General features: G+C 41.7%; 1 long non-coding RNA gene across 1 annotated transcript in view; it reads right to left on the reverse strand.

Annotated features, from left to right (window-relative positions):
• Positions 1-16,039, reverse strand: part of LOC147902230 (uncharacterized) — a 32,301-nt gene extending 16,262 nt beyond the window's left edge. Inside the window, exons 1-2 of the long non-coding RNA XR_015540965.1 lie at positions 15,930-16,039; positions 15,604-15,670 (exon numbers count right to left, since the gene is read on the reverse strand). This is a non-coding gene — a long non-coding RNA (uncharacterized LOC147902230). The remainder of the gene's footprint in view (positions 1-15,603; positions 15,671-15,929) is intronic.
• Positions 16,040-17,961: the final 1,922 nt, after the last annotated feature.

The following is a 17,961-nucleotide window of genomic DNA, read 5'->3' on the forward strand; positions in this document are numbered from 1 at the left end:
TCATAATACTACACTACATAAAGCATGCCAAACCAATTTCAACTTACTCTATACAATGCACCAATAAATACATTAAAAAAGAAAGAGCACATCACAGGCAATGATGCATATGCATATTCACAACAGAAACTTTTAAAAAATATATAAGCATACATTTCTTCAGCTTGTCAACTAGATCTAAGAAACTTGGTCCTAGGTCGTGGTGCCTCTTAGCCCCCTGCCTTGTGAGTGCAGGAACCAGACACCACTTCCTAAACCAAGCCCTTATTTCATGTTTGAAATCATAATACTACACTACATAAAGCATGCCAAACCAATTTCAACTTACTCTATACAATGCACCAATAAATACATTAAAAAAGAAAGAGCACATCACAGGCAATGATGCATATGCATATTCACAACAAAAACTTTTAAAAAATATATAAGCATACATTTCTTCAGCTTGTCAACTAGATCTAAGAAACTTGGTCCTAGGTCATGGTGCCTCTTAGCCCCCTGCCTTGTGAGCGTAGGAACCAGACACCACTTCTTGAATCAAGCCCTTATTTCATGTTTGAAATCATAATACTACACTACACAAAGCATGCCAAACCAATTTCAACTTACTCTATACAATGCACCAATAAATACATTAAAAAAGAAAGAGCACATCACAGACAATGATGCATATGCATATTCACAACAGAAACTTTTAAAAAATATATAAGCATACATTTCTTCAGCTTGTCAACTAGATCTAAGAAACTTGGTCCTAGGTCATGGTGCCTCTTAGCCCCCTGCCTTGTGAGCGCAGGAACCAGACACCACTTCCTGAACCAAGCCCTTATTTCATGTTTGAAATCATAATACTACACTACATAAAGCATGCCAAACTAATTTTAACTTACTCTATACAATGCACCAATAAATACATTAAAAAAGACTTGCTACCCATGTGGCAGTAGATCTGCTGCCTACATGTCAGCCTTAATTCTTTCCCTACTGTAGTCAATCCTCTACAGCTACTGGCTATGGTGTATGAAAGACCAAAATTCAAATAGACATAGATAAGGGTCTATTGGGAAAGGTTCCTCTTCATCAAAGACTGTAGATTGAATTCCATTTTATGTCTTTGGAGGATGCTGCACGATGCTAGCTTATGCGGATGTATGCTTTTATTCCTATGTACTTTAAGAGTGGCTACTTTCTGCAAGTAGTTTTTCTCGTTTCTTTTTTCTAGACTTCTGAGCATGTTGAGCAATGAAGGTGCTTCCTTCTACTCCAGATTTTAAGAATCACATCTGGTAAGCTTCCTGCTTGATCGTTAAGCTTTGCCATGGCTCACACACCTATTTCTTAAGGAAGGATAATGCCCATTCTTTCCAAGGAATAACATGAATGTTATTGTGTATTACCCCCTTCATATGTCTGACAATGTTCCGTAGTATGTACGAAAGAGTTTGTATTTCTTTTATGCATAATGAGTTTGTATTTCTACAAGCAGCCTACAACTATGCAGATGAAGAGAGAACGTCATCAAGCTACAACGTAGATTAAGAGAGAATTTTGTCAACGTGTCTCTACAAATATGCAAATTAATAGAGAACGTCATCATTGGAGGGTAGAGAAAAAACTTCAATCACTAAGGGCATCCGTGAGCTTGTAGAACGAACCAAGAAAGAGGCAATGATCTGAGTTCTCACCAGATTTTGCCTAGCAGAACCAATAACCAACAGTAGCTGATTTCAACACGTCAACAGCCCCTAGTCTCCCCCAAAGCTCGACCTATTCGCAGCCACAAATTCAGATTTATGTATCTGAATACATCTTCAATGCACTGATCAGTACTTTGGAGACTACCAAGCAACTTTACATACACTACCACATAGAAACATAGCAGCCCCAACACTTGGATTATACAGTGAATTAACGACTCAAAGAATCAAAGAACTAGCTCAAAAAAAAAACACGAATCGGATGAGAAAACTACACGTCTAAAATTAGAGGGAGAGATGCCTGAGTGGGACACTCACATACGAGAAATTGTGACGCTGCCAATCGAAAGATGCAGAAAAGATCATCACTGCTGGATCATGAGAGAGAGAGAAGAAGGGTACCGGCCCTTCTGTTGAGAGCAAGATTCGGGCTGCATCGATCAACGGGTCGGTGATCAACAGTGGATGGTCGATGGAGGGAGTTCATTGTGTGTGGATATATTATTATATCAAAAAGAAAAGCAAGAGCTCTGGTGCAGTCACTATCGGAATCCTGGTCATGACTCACGACTCACATGTCTGCGCAGTGCGGATTGTGCTCTCAATGAAAGGTGGTGTCAATGAAAGGTGGTGCGCGATCTGTGCATCTAATACTCCTAACACAAGTAGTTGCCAATGTTGTCGGGTGAAAGAATATAAATCTATGCTACTCTCTGTGTGGCCTGGCTTTTTACGATTTATCCCATCTCTTCAGGTCTTGTGGGATTGCCCAGAGGGTTTGGTATAGAGTTTTTGGCTCTATCAGAGGTGGGCTTAAGCTCTATCACAACTGTGGGATCGATGGGTGGATTCAACATGTGTTCAAAGCGGATGCTAGTTCTCATTGGGGATCTTACGACAGGTGATTAATCAAAGGCAGAAGTCGGGGCAACCTCAGAGGCCCAAAGAAATGCATGCAAAAATGAGACACGCACATCGCAGATTGTATAAAAAGTGATACGAGCTACAATCGTCAAGATGGGCTTGAACTCGGGCCAAGACCCAGAGAAAGCCATTGCAGAGGCCACGAGTCCATGAAGCACCAGGATACCACGTCTGAGGGACCCCCACGAGTTCACGACAGAGAGTCAAGACTTGCTTCAAGAGGTGCTGGTACTGTGGTTCCCATTCCACCGTGAAGCTCCATGGATTGTGAAGAAATTTGCGTGACAGAAAACTCTTACCTGAATTTTGAGGAACGAATAGTTTCCTTTGTCCAGAATCAAGCGCGGAACTGCTATGCTCTCATACCAAAAATGATGAATCTGGGTATATATGCACTGCAGCTAGATATAGCTCTGTTCAAAAACTGGTGCGGGCTCCAAGATGTTGTAAATCACAGCCCACTGAAGAAATATATAGAGCAGTCATCAGTTGGCTCAAGAGAAACAGCAACAAAGAGATGAGCAGTGAGCATATGAGCGAACGTCTGGCACACAACGTAACGTGAATCGTGATCATGCCCATATTTTAATCGAATCACAATGACATAGAACACTACGAGTAACGAGACTCATAAAACCACCTCCAACTTACACAAAATGGCGAAGCGTCATGATAGCTAAAGCGGCAGTATGAAATGCTTGTCCCAACAGCAACCCAAGATAAATCTTTGCACAAGGATCCAAGAACAAGGTGTCAAGCATGGGAGACGAGAGGAAGGCAATCTACGAGAGCAAAGGCCAAGCATACTGCAGTCTGGCACAACCTAATATCTCACAACGGCCTACATTATGACCACCTAAGTGGCAGCGCCATCGGTTTTAACCCATTCCTCTAAAAATAATCAAATTAAAATAATCAAATTAATTAATACACCTTAGAAAAAGGAATGCCCTCCTCCCCACCTCTAGAATTTGATCCCATAGGTGGTCTCCTTTAAGATCTAGTGGGTAGCTCGTGGCAAGCCACCATGGTCTCATATTATACATATAATTCCACAGCTTTGCAACTACTTGTTTTTCAGAATTCTCAAGTATAAATCGTTACGTAGTTTGAATTTATGAGCTTCTGTAATACAATTGAATGGACCCGAATCAGTTTCACTGGCAATGGATTCCGGGTGCCGTTACTACTCTGTCCATGAAGATCCATGTACTTCTTCAAATCTGTGTCCATGTATTCAAATACCAGGTTCAGAAGCAGCTCGCTCTTCTTCTGAACACGCTCTACGCATAGCAGCCTGCAAACAATGGAAGGGTTGCTCAATGTGAAAATGGAAGTAATAGGACACCATAGTTAGCGAGGAATTAGTGAGCAAAAAGAGACAAAAGAGAAGGTAAAAGTAAAAGAGGAGTTGTTACGACAAAAAGCTCCAACGGAAAGCCGTAGCTACTATATCAACACACAGAAAAGGGACAGCAGCACCAAGGTACTAGTGGATAGCCTAGCTGCCTATGAGAGCCATAGTGCTAGCAGTTGCAAGAGAGGGAAGAATGAGACCTTGCGAGTTGAGTAACGACCTTGAATGTGGAGTAAGTAGTAGAATTGCAGAGGAGATAAGGCTGCAACATAGAAAATAAAGCCCACAGGAAGTTGGCGCACTGATAGCCGAGCTACAAGTGGACACAAATAGAGGCTTGAATGAAGGGATGGGTTGTTTATAGAAGGAGAGAACCTGTTTGAAGGAGGCATGGTAGGGAAGGCACTTGAGATGGTAAGAAGGAGGAGGAGGAGAGCAAGTCGGTTGATGAAGTTGGGATGTAGTGAAGCATAACCAAAGGAGTCGGGAGCTTAATAGAGATGCAGGAATTTCAAAAAAGGAGGCAAAGAGTAGGATGGAGTGCTCAGTGCACCAAAAAAAAGGGGTTACAGAGGTGAGGTGCAAGTGCGAGGATGTAAGGATAAGAGCTAGAAGGTGGCAGTGCATAACGGTGCATAATGGCTCCAAGATGGCAGTGTATAACGGTTAGGGGGTGTGGTTTGGTGGGTGTTGTGTGTAACTGAAGGTGCATGTGGAGATAGATAGCACCTTTCATTTGCACTGAGTCCAAATGAGTAAGAAGGTACAACGATAAATTGAAAAGTTACATGGTAAACAACCATAGAAAATTAAGAAGGAAGCAATTAAAGGAAAATAATCACTATATAAGTACATATATAGGGAAAGTATCTAAAGACTCAAATGCAAGTTTAAAATCACATATACCATAGGAGCTCATTAATCATATATTTTAGATTACGGATTGCATTTACATTTTATGCAATATCAAACGGCTTCATGTTCAAATAGATAAAACCTCTACATTATTATCATTCTAGCAAACATTAAATGTTAACACTAGATTATACTTGATTGCACAAGTCTTCTTTTGGTGCTTAATTCTATAGATCTACCCAAATTTTTAAATTGTATATATAATATGTTGGCGAAAGTTTCCAAATATATTTATCTATTATATAAAACTTTGGCGAATTTTCATGGACTTTATTTATAATTATATAATCTTAAAGGCTAAACCTAGCTCTTTTTTTAATTTTAGTTTCAAATTCTGGCGAATATACTAAGCTCTTATTTTTATAAAAGCATATAAACTTTCACAAGCCATATAAAACTTTCGCTTATTAACGAAACTAATGTGAAAAAATCATCCATGTTCCATATGATCTCTGCACAGCGGACACAGTGATCACTACATAGAAGAAAGCACATGTGAGTTTAGGCTTCTCAATGCCATTTCTTAGGGCCTAACAGGAGATTGGCACCACTGCCATTCTCCACTTGTACAAATGTCTACCCTACTATTCTAGGAGGGGTATTCCAGTGATCATAGGAGAGTGGTGTCCGATTCCAATCCACATGTGAGTGATGATGAACTCATAGATTGACACAATTCCATATGATCTCTACACAGCGGAGACAGTGATCACTCCATAGAAGAATGCACATGTGAGTATAGGATTCCCTGTGCATGTTTGCAGGTCATGGTATGAGATTGGCACCACTGCCATTCTCCACTGGTGGCATTCTCATAGACATTGACACAATTCCATATGATCTCTGCACAGCGGAGACAGTGATCACTACATAGAAGAATGCACATGTGAGTTTAGGCTTCTCAATGCCATTTATTAGGGCCTAACAAGAGATTGGCACCACTGCCATTCTCCACTTGTACAAATGTCTACCCTACTATTCTAGGAGGGGCATTCCAATGATCATAGGAGAGTGGTGTCCTATTCCATTCCACATGTGAGTGATGATGATCTCAGAGATTGACACAATTCCATTTGATCTCTAAACAGCGGAGACAGTCATCACTCCATAGAAGAATGCACATGTGAGTTTCGGATTCCTTGTGCATGTTTTCAGGTCATGGTATGAGATTGGCACCACTGCCATTCTCCATTGGTGGCATTCCCCACAGAGATTGGCACAATTCCATATGATCTCTACACATGTGAGTTTAGGCTTCTCAATGCCATTTCTTAGGGTCTAATAAGAGATTGGCACCACTGCCATTCTCCACTTGTACAAATGTTTACCCTACTATTCTAGGGGGGGTATTCCAGTGATCCTAGGAGAGTGGTGTCCTATTCCATTCCACATGTGATTTTGATGATCTCAGTGTCATCATGTAGTTGCAAGCATGAGATTGGCACCACTGCCATTCTCCGCTAGTAGTAGTCTAGATAGACTGAACCTATAGATTGACATTCCACTAATTTTATTGGCTGCAGTAGGATAATGGCAAAAGTGCCAATGCAGATGTGAGTTTAGGATTCCTTGTGCATGTTTTCAGGTCATGGTATGAGATTGGCACCACTGCCATTCTAAACTGGTGGCATTCTCCAAAGAGATTGACACAATTCCATATGATCTCTACATAGCGGAGACAGTGATGACTACATAGAAGGATGCACATGTGAATTTAGGCTTCTCAATGCCATTTCTTGGGGCCTAATAAGAGACTGGCACCACTACCATTCTCCACTTGTACAAATGTTTACCCTACTATTCTAGGAGGGGTATTCCAGTGATCATAGGAGAGTGGTGTCATAGTGTAGTTGCAAGCATGAGATTGGCATCACTGCCATTCTCCGCTAGTGGTAATCTAGACAAATTGAACCTATAGATTGACATTCCACTACATTGAAGGATGCACATTACCACTAGTGGAGAATGGCAGTAGGGTAATGGCAAAAGTGCCAATGCACATGTGAGTTTAGGATTCCTTGTGCATGTTTTCAGGTCATGGTATGAGATTGGCACCACTGCCATTCTCCACTGGTGGCATTCTCCACAGAGATTGGCACAAATCCATATGATCTCTACATAGCGGAGAGAGTGATCACTACATAGAAGGATGCACATTACCACTAGCGGAGAATGGCAGTAGGATAATGGCAAAAGTGCAAATGCACATGTGAGTTTAGGATTCCTTGTGCATGTTTTCAGGTCATGGTATGAGATTGGCACCACTGCCATTCTCCACTAGTGGCATTCTCCACATAGATTGGCACAATTCCATATGATCTCTGCACAGCGGAGAGAGTGATCATTACATAGAAGAATGCACATTACCACTAGCAGAGAATGCCAATAGGATAATGGCAAAAGTGCCAATGCACATGTGAGTTTAAGATTCCTTGTGCGTGTTTTCAGGACATGGTATGAGATTGGCACCACTGTCATTCTCCACTGGTGGCATTCTCCACAGAGATTGGCACAAATCCATATGATCTCTGTACAGCGGAGAGAGTGATCACTACATAGAAGGATGCACATTACCACTAGCAGAGAATGGCAGTAGGATAATGGCAAAAGTGCCAATGCACATGTGAGTTTAGGATTCCTTGTGCATGTTTTCAGGACATGGTATGAGATTGGCACCACTGCCATTCTCCACTGGTGGCATTCTCCACAGAGATTGGCACAGTTCCATATGATCTCTGCACATGTGAGTTTAGGCTTCTCAATGACATTTCTTAGGGCCTAATAAGAGATTGGCACCACTGCCATTCTTCACTTGTACAAATGTTTACCCTACTATACTAGGAGGGGTATTCCATTGATCATAGGAGAGTGGTGTCCGATTCCAATCCACATGTGAGTTTAATGAACTCAGAGATTGACACAATTCCATTTGATCTCTAAATAGCGGAGACAGTCATCACTCCATAGAAGAATGCACATGTGAGTTTAGGATTCCTTGTGCATGTTTTCAGGTCATGGTATGAGATTGGCACCACTGCCATTCTCCGCTGGTGGCATTCCCCACAGAGATTGGCAAAATTCCATATGATCTCTGCACATGTGAGTTTAGGCTTCTCAATGCCATTGCTTAGGGTCTAATAAGAGATTGGCACCACTGCCATTCTCCACTTGTACAAATGTTTACCCTACTATTCTAGGGGGGTATTCCAGTGATCATAGGCGAGTGGTGTCCTATTCCATTCCACATGTGAGTTTGATGATCTCAGTGTCATCATGTAGTTGCAAGCATGAGATTGGCACCACTGCCATTCTCCGCTAGTAGTAGTCTAGACAGACTGAACCTATAGATTGACATTCCACTAATTTTATTGGCTACAGTAGGATAATGGCAAAAGTGCCAATGCAGATGTGAGTTTAGGATTCCTTGTGCATGTTTTTAGGTCATGGTATGAGATTGGCACCACTGCCATTCTCAACTGGTGGCATTCTCCAAAGAGATTGACACAATTCCATATGATCTCTACACAGCGGAGATAGTGATGACTACATAGAAGGATGCACATGTGATTTTAGGCTTCTCAATGCCATTTCTTAGGCCCTAATAAGAGATTGGCACCACTGCCATTCTCCACTTGCACAAATGTTTACCCTAGTATTCTAGGAGGGGTATTCCAATCATCATAGGAGAGTGGTGTCCGATTCCAACCCACATGTGAGTCTGATGATCTCAGTGTCATTATGTAGGTGCCACCATGAGTTTGGCATCACTGCCATTTTCCACTAGTGGTTGTCTAGACAAACTAAACCTATAGATTGACATACCACCACATAGAAGAATGCACATTACCACTAGCGGAGAATGGCACTAGGATAATGGCAAAAGAGCCAATGCACATGTGAGATTGGCACCACTGCCATTCTCCACTGGCGGCATTCTCCACATAGATTGAAACAATTCCATGTGATCTCTGCACATGTGAATTTAGGCTTCTCAATGCCATTTCTTGGGGCCTAATAAGAGACTGGCACCACTCCCATTCTCCACTTGTACAAATGTTTACCCTACTATTCTAGGAGGGGTATTCTAGTGATCATAGGAGAGTGGTGTCATAGTGTAGTTGCAAGCATGAGATTGGCATCACTGCCATTCTCCGCTAGTGGTAATCTAGACAAACTGAACCTATAGATTGACATTCCACTACATTGAAGGATGCACATTACCACTAGCAGAGAATGTCAGTAGGGTAATGGCAAAAGTGCCAATGCACATGTGAGTTTAAGATTCCTTGTGCATGTTTTCAGGTCATGGTATGAGATTGGCACCACTGCCATTCTCCACTGGTGGCATTCTCCACAGAGATTGGCACAAATCCATATGATCTCTACACAGCGGAGAGAGTGATCACTACATAGAAGGATGCACATGACCACTAGCGGAGAATGGCAGTAGGATAATGGCAAAAGTGCCAATGCACATGTGAGTTTAGGATTCCTTGTGCATGTTTTCAGGACATGGTATGAGATTGGCACCACTGCCATTCTTCACTGGTGGCATTCTCCACAGAGATTGGCACAATTCCATATGATCTCTGCACATGTGAGTTTAGGCTTCTCAATGACATTTCTTAGGGCCTAATAAGAGATTGGCACCACTGCCATTCTTCACTTGTACAAATGTTTACCCTACAATACTAGGAGGGGTATTCCATTGATCATAGGAGAGTGGTGTCCAATTCCAGTCCACATGTGAGTTTAATGAACTCAGAGATTGACACAATTCCATATGATCTCTACACAGCGGAGACAGTGATCTCTACACATGGTATGAGATTGGCACCACTGCCATTCTCCGCTGGTGGCATTCCCCACAGAGATTGGCAAAATTCCATATGATCTCTGCACATGTGAGTTTAGGCTTCTCAATGCCATTGCTTAGGGTCTAATAAGAGATTGGCACCACTGCCATTCTGCACTTGTACAAATGTTTACCCTACTATTCTAGGGGGGGTATTCCAGTGATCATAGGCGAGTGGTGTCCTATTCCATTCCACATGTGAGTTTGATGATCTCAGTGTCATCATGTAGTTGCAAGCATGAGATTGGCACCACTGCCATTCTCCGCTAGTAGTAGTCTAGACAGACTGAACCTATAGATTGACATTCCACTAATTTTATTGGCTACAGTAGGATAATGGCAAAAGTGCCAATGCAGATGTGAGTTTAGGATTCCTTGTGCATGTTTTTAGGTCATGGTATGAGATTGGCACCACTGCCATTCTCAACTGGTGGCATTCTCCAAAGAGATTGACACAATTCCATATGATCTCTACACAGCGGAGATAGTGATGACTACATAGAAGGATGCACATGTGATTTTAGGCTTCTCATTGCCATTTCTTAGGCCCTAATAAGAGATTGGCACCACTGCCATTCTCCACTTGCACAAATGTTTACCCTACTATTCTAGGAGGGGTATTCCAATCGTCATAGGAGAGTGGTGTCCGATTCCAACCCACATGTGAGTCTGATGATCTCAGTGTCATTATGTAGGTGCCACCATGAGTTTGGCATCACTGCCATTTTCCACTAGTGGTTGTCTAGACAAACTAAACCTATAGATTGACATACCACCACATAGAAGAATGCACATTACCACTAGCGGAGAATGGCACTAGGATAATGGCAAAAGAGCCAATGCACATGTGAGATTGGCACCACTGCCATTCTCCACTGGCGGCATTCTCCACATAGATTGAAACAATTCCATGTGATCTCTGCACATGTGAATTTAGGCTTCTCAATGCCATTTCTTGGGGCCTAATAAGAGACTGGCACCACTCCCATTCTCCACTTGTACAAATGTTTACCCTACTATTCTAGGAGGGGTATTCTAGTGATCATAGGAGAGTGGTGTCATAGTGTAGTTGCAAGCATGAGATTGGCATCATTGCCATTCTCCGCTAGTGGTAATCTAGACAAACTGAACCTATAGATTGACATTCCACTACATTGAAGGATGCACATTACCACTAGCGGAGAATGGCAGTAGGGTAATGGCAAAAGTGCCAATGCACATGTGAGTTTAAGATTCCTTGTGCATGTTTTCAGGTCATGGTATGAGATTGGCACCACTGCCATTCTCCACTGGTGGCATTCTCCACAGAGATTGGCACAAATCCATATGATCTCTACAGAGCCGAGAGAGTGATCACTACATAGAAGGATGCACATGACCACTAGCGGAGAATGGCAGTAGGATAATGGCAAAAGTGCCAATGCACATGTGAGTTTAGGATTCCTTGTGCATGTTTTCAGGTCATGGTATGAGATTGGCACCACTGCCATTCTCCACTGGTGGCATTCTCCACATAGATTGGCACAATTCCATATGATCTCTGCACAGCGGAGAGAGTGATCATTACATAGAAGAATGCACATTACCACTAGCAGAGAATGCCAATAGGATAATGGCAAAAGTGCCAATGCACATGTGAGTTTAAGATTCCTTGTGCGTGTTTTCAGGACATGGTATTAGATTGGCACCACTGTCATTCTCCACTGGTGGCATTCTCCATAGAGATTGGCACAAATCCATATGATCTCTGTACAGCGGAGAGAGTGATCACTACATAGAAGGATGCATATTACCACTAGCAGAGAATGGCAGTAGGATAATGGCAAAAGTGCCAATGCACATGTGAGTTTAGGATTCCTTGTGCATGTTTTCAGGACATGGTATGAGATTGGCACCACTGCCATTCTCCACTGGTGGCATTCTCCACAGAGATTGGCACAATTCCATATGATCTCTGCACATGTGAGTTTAGGCTTCTCAATGACATTTCTTAGGGCCTAATAAGAGATTGGCACCACTGCCATTTTTCACTTGTACAAATGTTTACCCTACAATACTAGGAGGGGTATTCCATTGATCATAGGAGAGTGGTGTCCAATTCCAGTCCACATGTGAGTTTAATGAACTCAGAGATTGACACAATTCCATATGATCTCCACACAGCGGAGACAGTGATCTCTACATAGAAGAATGCACATGTGAGTTTAGGATTCCTTGTGCATGTTTTCAGGTCATGGTATGAGATTGGCACCACTGCCATTCTCCACTGGTGGTATTCCCCACAGAGATTGGCACAATTCCATATGATCTCTGCACATGTGAGTTTAGGCTTCTCAATGCCATTGCTTAGGGTCTAATAAGAGATTGGCACCACTGCCATTCTGCACTTGTACAAATGTTTACCCTACTATTCTAGGGGGGGTATTCCAGTGATCATAGGCGAGTGGTGTCCTATTCCATTCCACATGTGAGTTTGATGATCTCAGTGTCATCATGTAGTTGCAAGCATGAGATTGGCACCACTGCCATTCTCCGCTAGTAGTAGTCTAGACAGACTGAACCTATAGATTGACATTCCACTAATTTTATTGGCTACAGTAGGATAATGGCAAAAGTGCCAATGCAGATGTGAGTTTAGGATTCCTTGTGCATGTTTTTAGGTCATGGTATGAGATTGGCACCACTGCCATTCTCAACTGGTGGCATTCTCCAAAGAGATTGACACAATTCCATATGATCTCTACACAGCGGAGATAGTGATGACTACATAGAAGGATGCACATGTGATTTTAGGCTTCTCATTGCCATTTCTTAGGCCCTAATAAGAGATTGGCACCACTGCCATTCTCCACTTGCACAAATGTTTACCCTACTATTCTAGGAGGGGTATTCCAATCGTCATAGGAGAGTGGTGTCCGATTCCAACCCACATGTGAGTCTGATGATCTCAGTGTCATTATGTAGGTGCCACCATGAGTTTGGCATCACTGCCATTTTCCACTAGTGGTTGTCTAGACAAACTAAACCTATAGATTGACATACCACCACATAGAAGAATGCACATTACCACTAGCGGAGAATGGCAGTAGGATAATGGAAAAAGTGCCAATGCACATGTGAGATTGGCACCACTGCCATTCTCCACTGGTGGCATTCTCCACATAGATTGACACAATTCCATGTGATCTCTGCACATGTGAATTTAGGCTTCTCAATGCCATTTCTTGGGGCCTAATAAGAGACTAACACCACTCCCATTCTCCACTTGTAGAAATGTTTACCCTACTATTCTAGGAGGGGTATTCCAGTGATCATAGGAGAGTGGTGTCATAGTGTAGTTGCAAGCATGAGATTGGCATCACTGCCAGTCTCCGCTAGTGGTAATCTAGACAAACTGAACCTATAGATTGACATTCCACTACATTGAAGGATGCACATTACCACTAGCGGAGAATGGCAGTAGGGTAATGGCAAAAGTGCCAATGCACATGTGAGTTTAAGATTCCTTGTGCATGTTTTCAGGTCATGGTATGAGATTGGCACCACTACCATTCTCCACTGGTGGCATTCTCCACAGAGATTGGCACAAATCCATATGATCTCTACACAGCGGAGAGAGTGATCACTACATAGAAGGATGCACATTACCACTAGCGGAGAATGGTAGTAGGATAATGGCAAAAGTGCCAATGCACATGTGAGTTTAGGATTCCTTGTGCATGTTTTCAGGTCATGGTATGAGATTGGCACCACTGCCATTCTCCACTGGTGGCATTCTCCACAGAGATTGGCACAATTCCTTATGATCTCTGCACAGCGGAGAGAGTGATCATTACATAGAAGAATGCACATTACCACTAGCGGATAATGGCAATAGGATAATGGCAAAAGTGCCAATGCACATGTGAGTTTAGGATTCCTTGTGCATGTTTTCAGGTCATGGTATGAGATTGGCACCACTACCATTCTCCACTGGTGGCATTCTCCACAGAGATTGGCACAATTCCATATGATCTCTGCACATGTGAGTTTGATGGTCTCAGTGTCATTATGCATTTGCCAGCACGAGATTGGCATCACTGCCATTCTCCACTAGTGGTAATCTAGACAAACTAAACCTGTAGGTTGACATTCCACTATATTTATTGGCTCTAGTAGGATTATTTATTGGCTGTAGTGTGAGTTTGATGATCTCATTGTCATTATGTAGTTGCCAGCATGAGATTCGCATCATTGCCATTCTCCATTAGTGGTAGTGCCAATGCACATGTGAGTTTACGATTCCTTGTGCATGTGAGTTTAGGCTTCTCAATGACATTTCTTAGGGCCTAATAAGATATTGGCACCACTATTCTAGGAGGGGTATTCCATTGTGAATCCAAAATTTTGAATTAGGACATTCCATTGGGAGAATGGCACTAGTGCCATTCTCCATTTTCCATGGGAGAATGGCACTAGTACCAATTTTGAATATCCAAAATTTTGAATTAGGACATTCCATTGGGAGGATGGCACTAGTGCCATTCTCCATTTTCCAATGGGAGAATGGCACTTGTACAAATTTTGAATTAGGACATTCCATTGTGATTCCAAAATTTGGAATTAGGACATTCCATTGGGAGAATGGCACTAGTGCCATTCTCCATTTTCCAATGGGAGAATGGCACTAGTGCCAGTCTCCATTTTCCTATTACAAAGCCAAAAAATTAGGACATTCCATTTGGACATTCCATTGGGAGAATGGCACTAGTGCCATTCTCCATTTTCCAATGGGAGAATGGCACTAGTGCCATTCTCCATTTTCCTATTCCTAGTGCCATTCTCCATTTTCCTATTACAATGGAGAATGGCACTAAACATATAGATTGATACTCCACTAATTCCAATGGGAGAATGGCATTGGTGCCTTCTACCTTTGTGAAGCCAAAATTTTGAATTAGGACATTCCATTGGGAGAATGGCACTGGTGCCATTCTCCATTTTCCAATGGGAGAATGGCACTATTGCCAGTCTCCATTTTCCTATTACAAAGCTAAAAACTTAGGACATTCCATTAGGAGAATGGCACTAGTGCCATTCTCCATTTTCCAATGGGAGAATGGCACTAGTGCCATTCTCCATTTTCCTATTCCTAGTGCCATTCTCCATTTTCATATTACAAAGCCAAAAAATTAGGACATTCCATTGGGAGAATGGCACTAGTGCCATTCTCCATTTTCCTATTCTCCAGTGCCATTCTCCCATTGCAATGTCCTAATATAAATTTTGGTTTTGAAATACAATTTCAAACAGAATAATTTGAATTTGAATTTAAATTTAAGATTGGAGAGAATGGCATATGTGCCACTCTATATATCCAAATTCTAAAGGGAACAATGGCGGGAAGAGCACTGGTGCCACTCTCACGGACTTCTTATGAGGTCTTGGAGAATGACACTGGTGCCATTCTCCATTTAAAATTAGAAATTCAATCTCTAAATTTGCCATTCAATCATGAAAATCAAAATTGAGATTGAAGTTTAACTTGAAATCAAAATTTAAAAACTAGAATTTAGGTTTTGAAATACACTTTCAAAAGAATAATTTCAGTTTGAAATACAAATTGAAATTAAAATTATCAATATGAATTTGAATTTAAATTTAATATTGGAGAGAATGGCATAAGTGCCACTCTATATATCCAAAATTCAAAAGGGCACAATGGCGGGAAGACCTATATTTCAAAATTTGAATTATTTAGTAGTTTCAAATCAAGACCTTTTCTCTCATTTCAATTGATGCCTTTCCCTCATTCACTTTCTATTCATTCCAAAGCGGATTGGAGAGGAGTCTCAGAGTCTGAGAGTTTTACTCACCACAGCTCGCACGGAGATTCTTGAGGCAAGAAGGCTGAACTCCACCGGAGCTGCGAAGTTGATGGAGCTAGAAGCAAACAACACAATTGACGCTCAATCAGTTCGGTAGCTTCCTCTCTAGTTCACGGATTTTTTGCTTTGAAACGCTGATTTTCTATTGTTTAAGGAACGAAGCGCTCCCTTGGATTCGCCATAGCCAATTCCTATATTTTATTAAGCTTTCCATAGTTAAATTCGAGCAAAGCGTACGTACGAAAGATTACGAAAGTTAAAGTTTTGAAAGCTTTTGTTAATCATCTCAGAAAGCTTAAGTTTTGAAAGCTTACCGTACGTTTAGATCTTTGGAAGTGCGAATCCCTTCATTCTTTGGAAAAGCGAATCCTTCATGCTTCCATTCTTTGGAAAAGCGAATCCTTCATGCCTTTTTGGAAGTGCGAATCCCTTCAATCCTTCGAAAAGCAAAGAGAATGAATAACAGCGAGCCGTGAATCCTTCATGGTTCGTTGGAAGAGAATCCCTTCAATCTTTGGAAAAGCAAAGAGTAGAGAGGCTTGCTAAAGAGTGAGTAGGTGAACGATAGGCGGCGAGTCGAGCGGCGAGCATAGGAGCGATAAGAGTTTGAGTAGAACGACGATAGGCGGCGAGTGATGAGCGATAGGATTTTGAGTAGATGAGATGAGAGTGAGTTTTAGTAGATTAGTGATAAGAGTATGTAGTGAAGCTAGAGGAGAGCGGACGAAGGCATGCTGTGATGAAAGAAAAGAGAGGGCGAGTCGAGCGGCGATCAGCAAGAGGAAAAGCGAGGGCGAGTCGAGCGGCCAGCAGAAAAGGCAAAAGGAAAGCTAAAGTTAGGAACTCAAAAAAGCGAAGGGAGGAAAGTCATGCGAAAGTACAAATGAGATAACGATGGGCTCAAAAGTAGCACAGCATGCGACGCAATCAACCTAGGGCAACGAGATGAAGGTACTAGGGTTTTTTAAATTTTTACCTTCGTTAGTTTAACCTTTTGCATTTAGTTAAAAAAAACGTTTAATAAACCACACAAGGCTCTAGAAGCCTCTTGTAATAGGCTTTACAAGAACCACACAAGGCTCTAGAAGCCTCTTGTAATAGGCTTTACAAGAACTACAGTCTTTTCAAGAGCATAAGAATATTAATTGCGGCTTTAATGAATGCTTAGTTAAAAGAAAGTGTTAATAAATTGTATGTAACCTATCTACTAAAAAATTAGACGAAGATGGAGAGTATCAGCATTTGATTGTGCCAACCAAAAATCTATTTTTGGTCAATGCCATCCCATTCTGCAAGATATTATAGGGAACGAAAACCTTACATATAAATTCTTTACGAATTATGTTAATTTAGAGAATGGAAACATACACACACACACCATCGACACGGATGTGCATGGATGCACACATGTAAACATATATACACACCCAAGCACACACACACACCTATGTGCATGTGCATGGAACACACACACGCACACGCGGGCATGCACATGCTCACACACGCATGCAGAGAGGGGGAGAGAGAGAGAGAGAGAGAGAGAGAGGTTCTTAGCAAATGGTTGCTTTTAGTTCAGATGACATTCTTACTTACTCTACCAGACCCCGAATGAGCAATGGGAAGTAGAATAAAGAGAGATATTCCATTTGTACTAGGATGAAGCATCTTCCTATACCAATGTGAGGAGATCTTACCCTACGTACCACTACTTGGCTTAATGGGATTTAGCCTCTAGTAGACTTTGTTCTCATGTCTAAGTCAAATTGGTATGCCTTATGGAGATTAGGAGGGTCCAATCAGGCACTCTGTGGCTAAAACAATTCTCACAAGAAGTTCCTAAAACACTTTCAAACCCTCATACTTATTATTAATGAGAAAAGAATCTCCCAATCGCCATCAAAATCAAGAAACATAACAATATTGCAACTTCATGTTCCGAGATTGAGACGCTAGAACACAACCTCCATTTGTGTCATTAGTGCAAATGTGGGGAGGTACTCTTGCATTGGGAGGTGCGAGATCCAAGAAATAAGTTCTCATTGGAGTTTAGAATGCAAGCTTCAAGAGCAACACATAAAAATATAGTCAATGTTGTCTAGACATACTCATAGTGATGTAGAAGTCGTAGACTTTGTGCAAATTCACAAACCTCTGCCTCTCTCTCTCTCTCTCATAGACAAGAATTCCACACACAAATCCTATCAAACATAAATTTCAAACAACAAGAAAATGAGTTCCTAGGGGGCTCCTACAATCAAGCTCCAGAGCTCTCAAATATAAATGGGAACTATACTACTCAAAGAAATGGTGAAGATGGGCAATGTTGTAGAGGGAGGGCTTTTGAGC

The sequence above is a fragment of the Dipteris shenzhenensis genome, chromosome 5 (assembly GCF_047967505.1).
Source record: "Dipteris shenzhenensis isolate YYH24624 ecotype China chromosome 5, Dip_SZ_1.0, whole genome shotgun sequence".
NCBI classification, from domain to species: Eukaryota; Viridiplantae; Streptophyta; class Polypodiopsida; order Gleicheniales; family Dipteridaceae; genus Dipteris; species Dipteris shenzhenensis.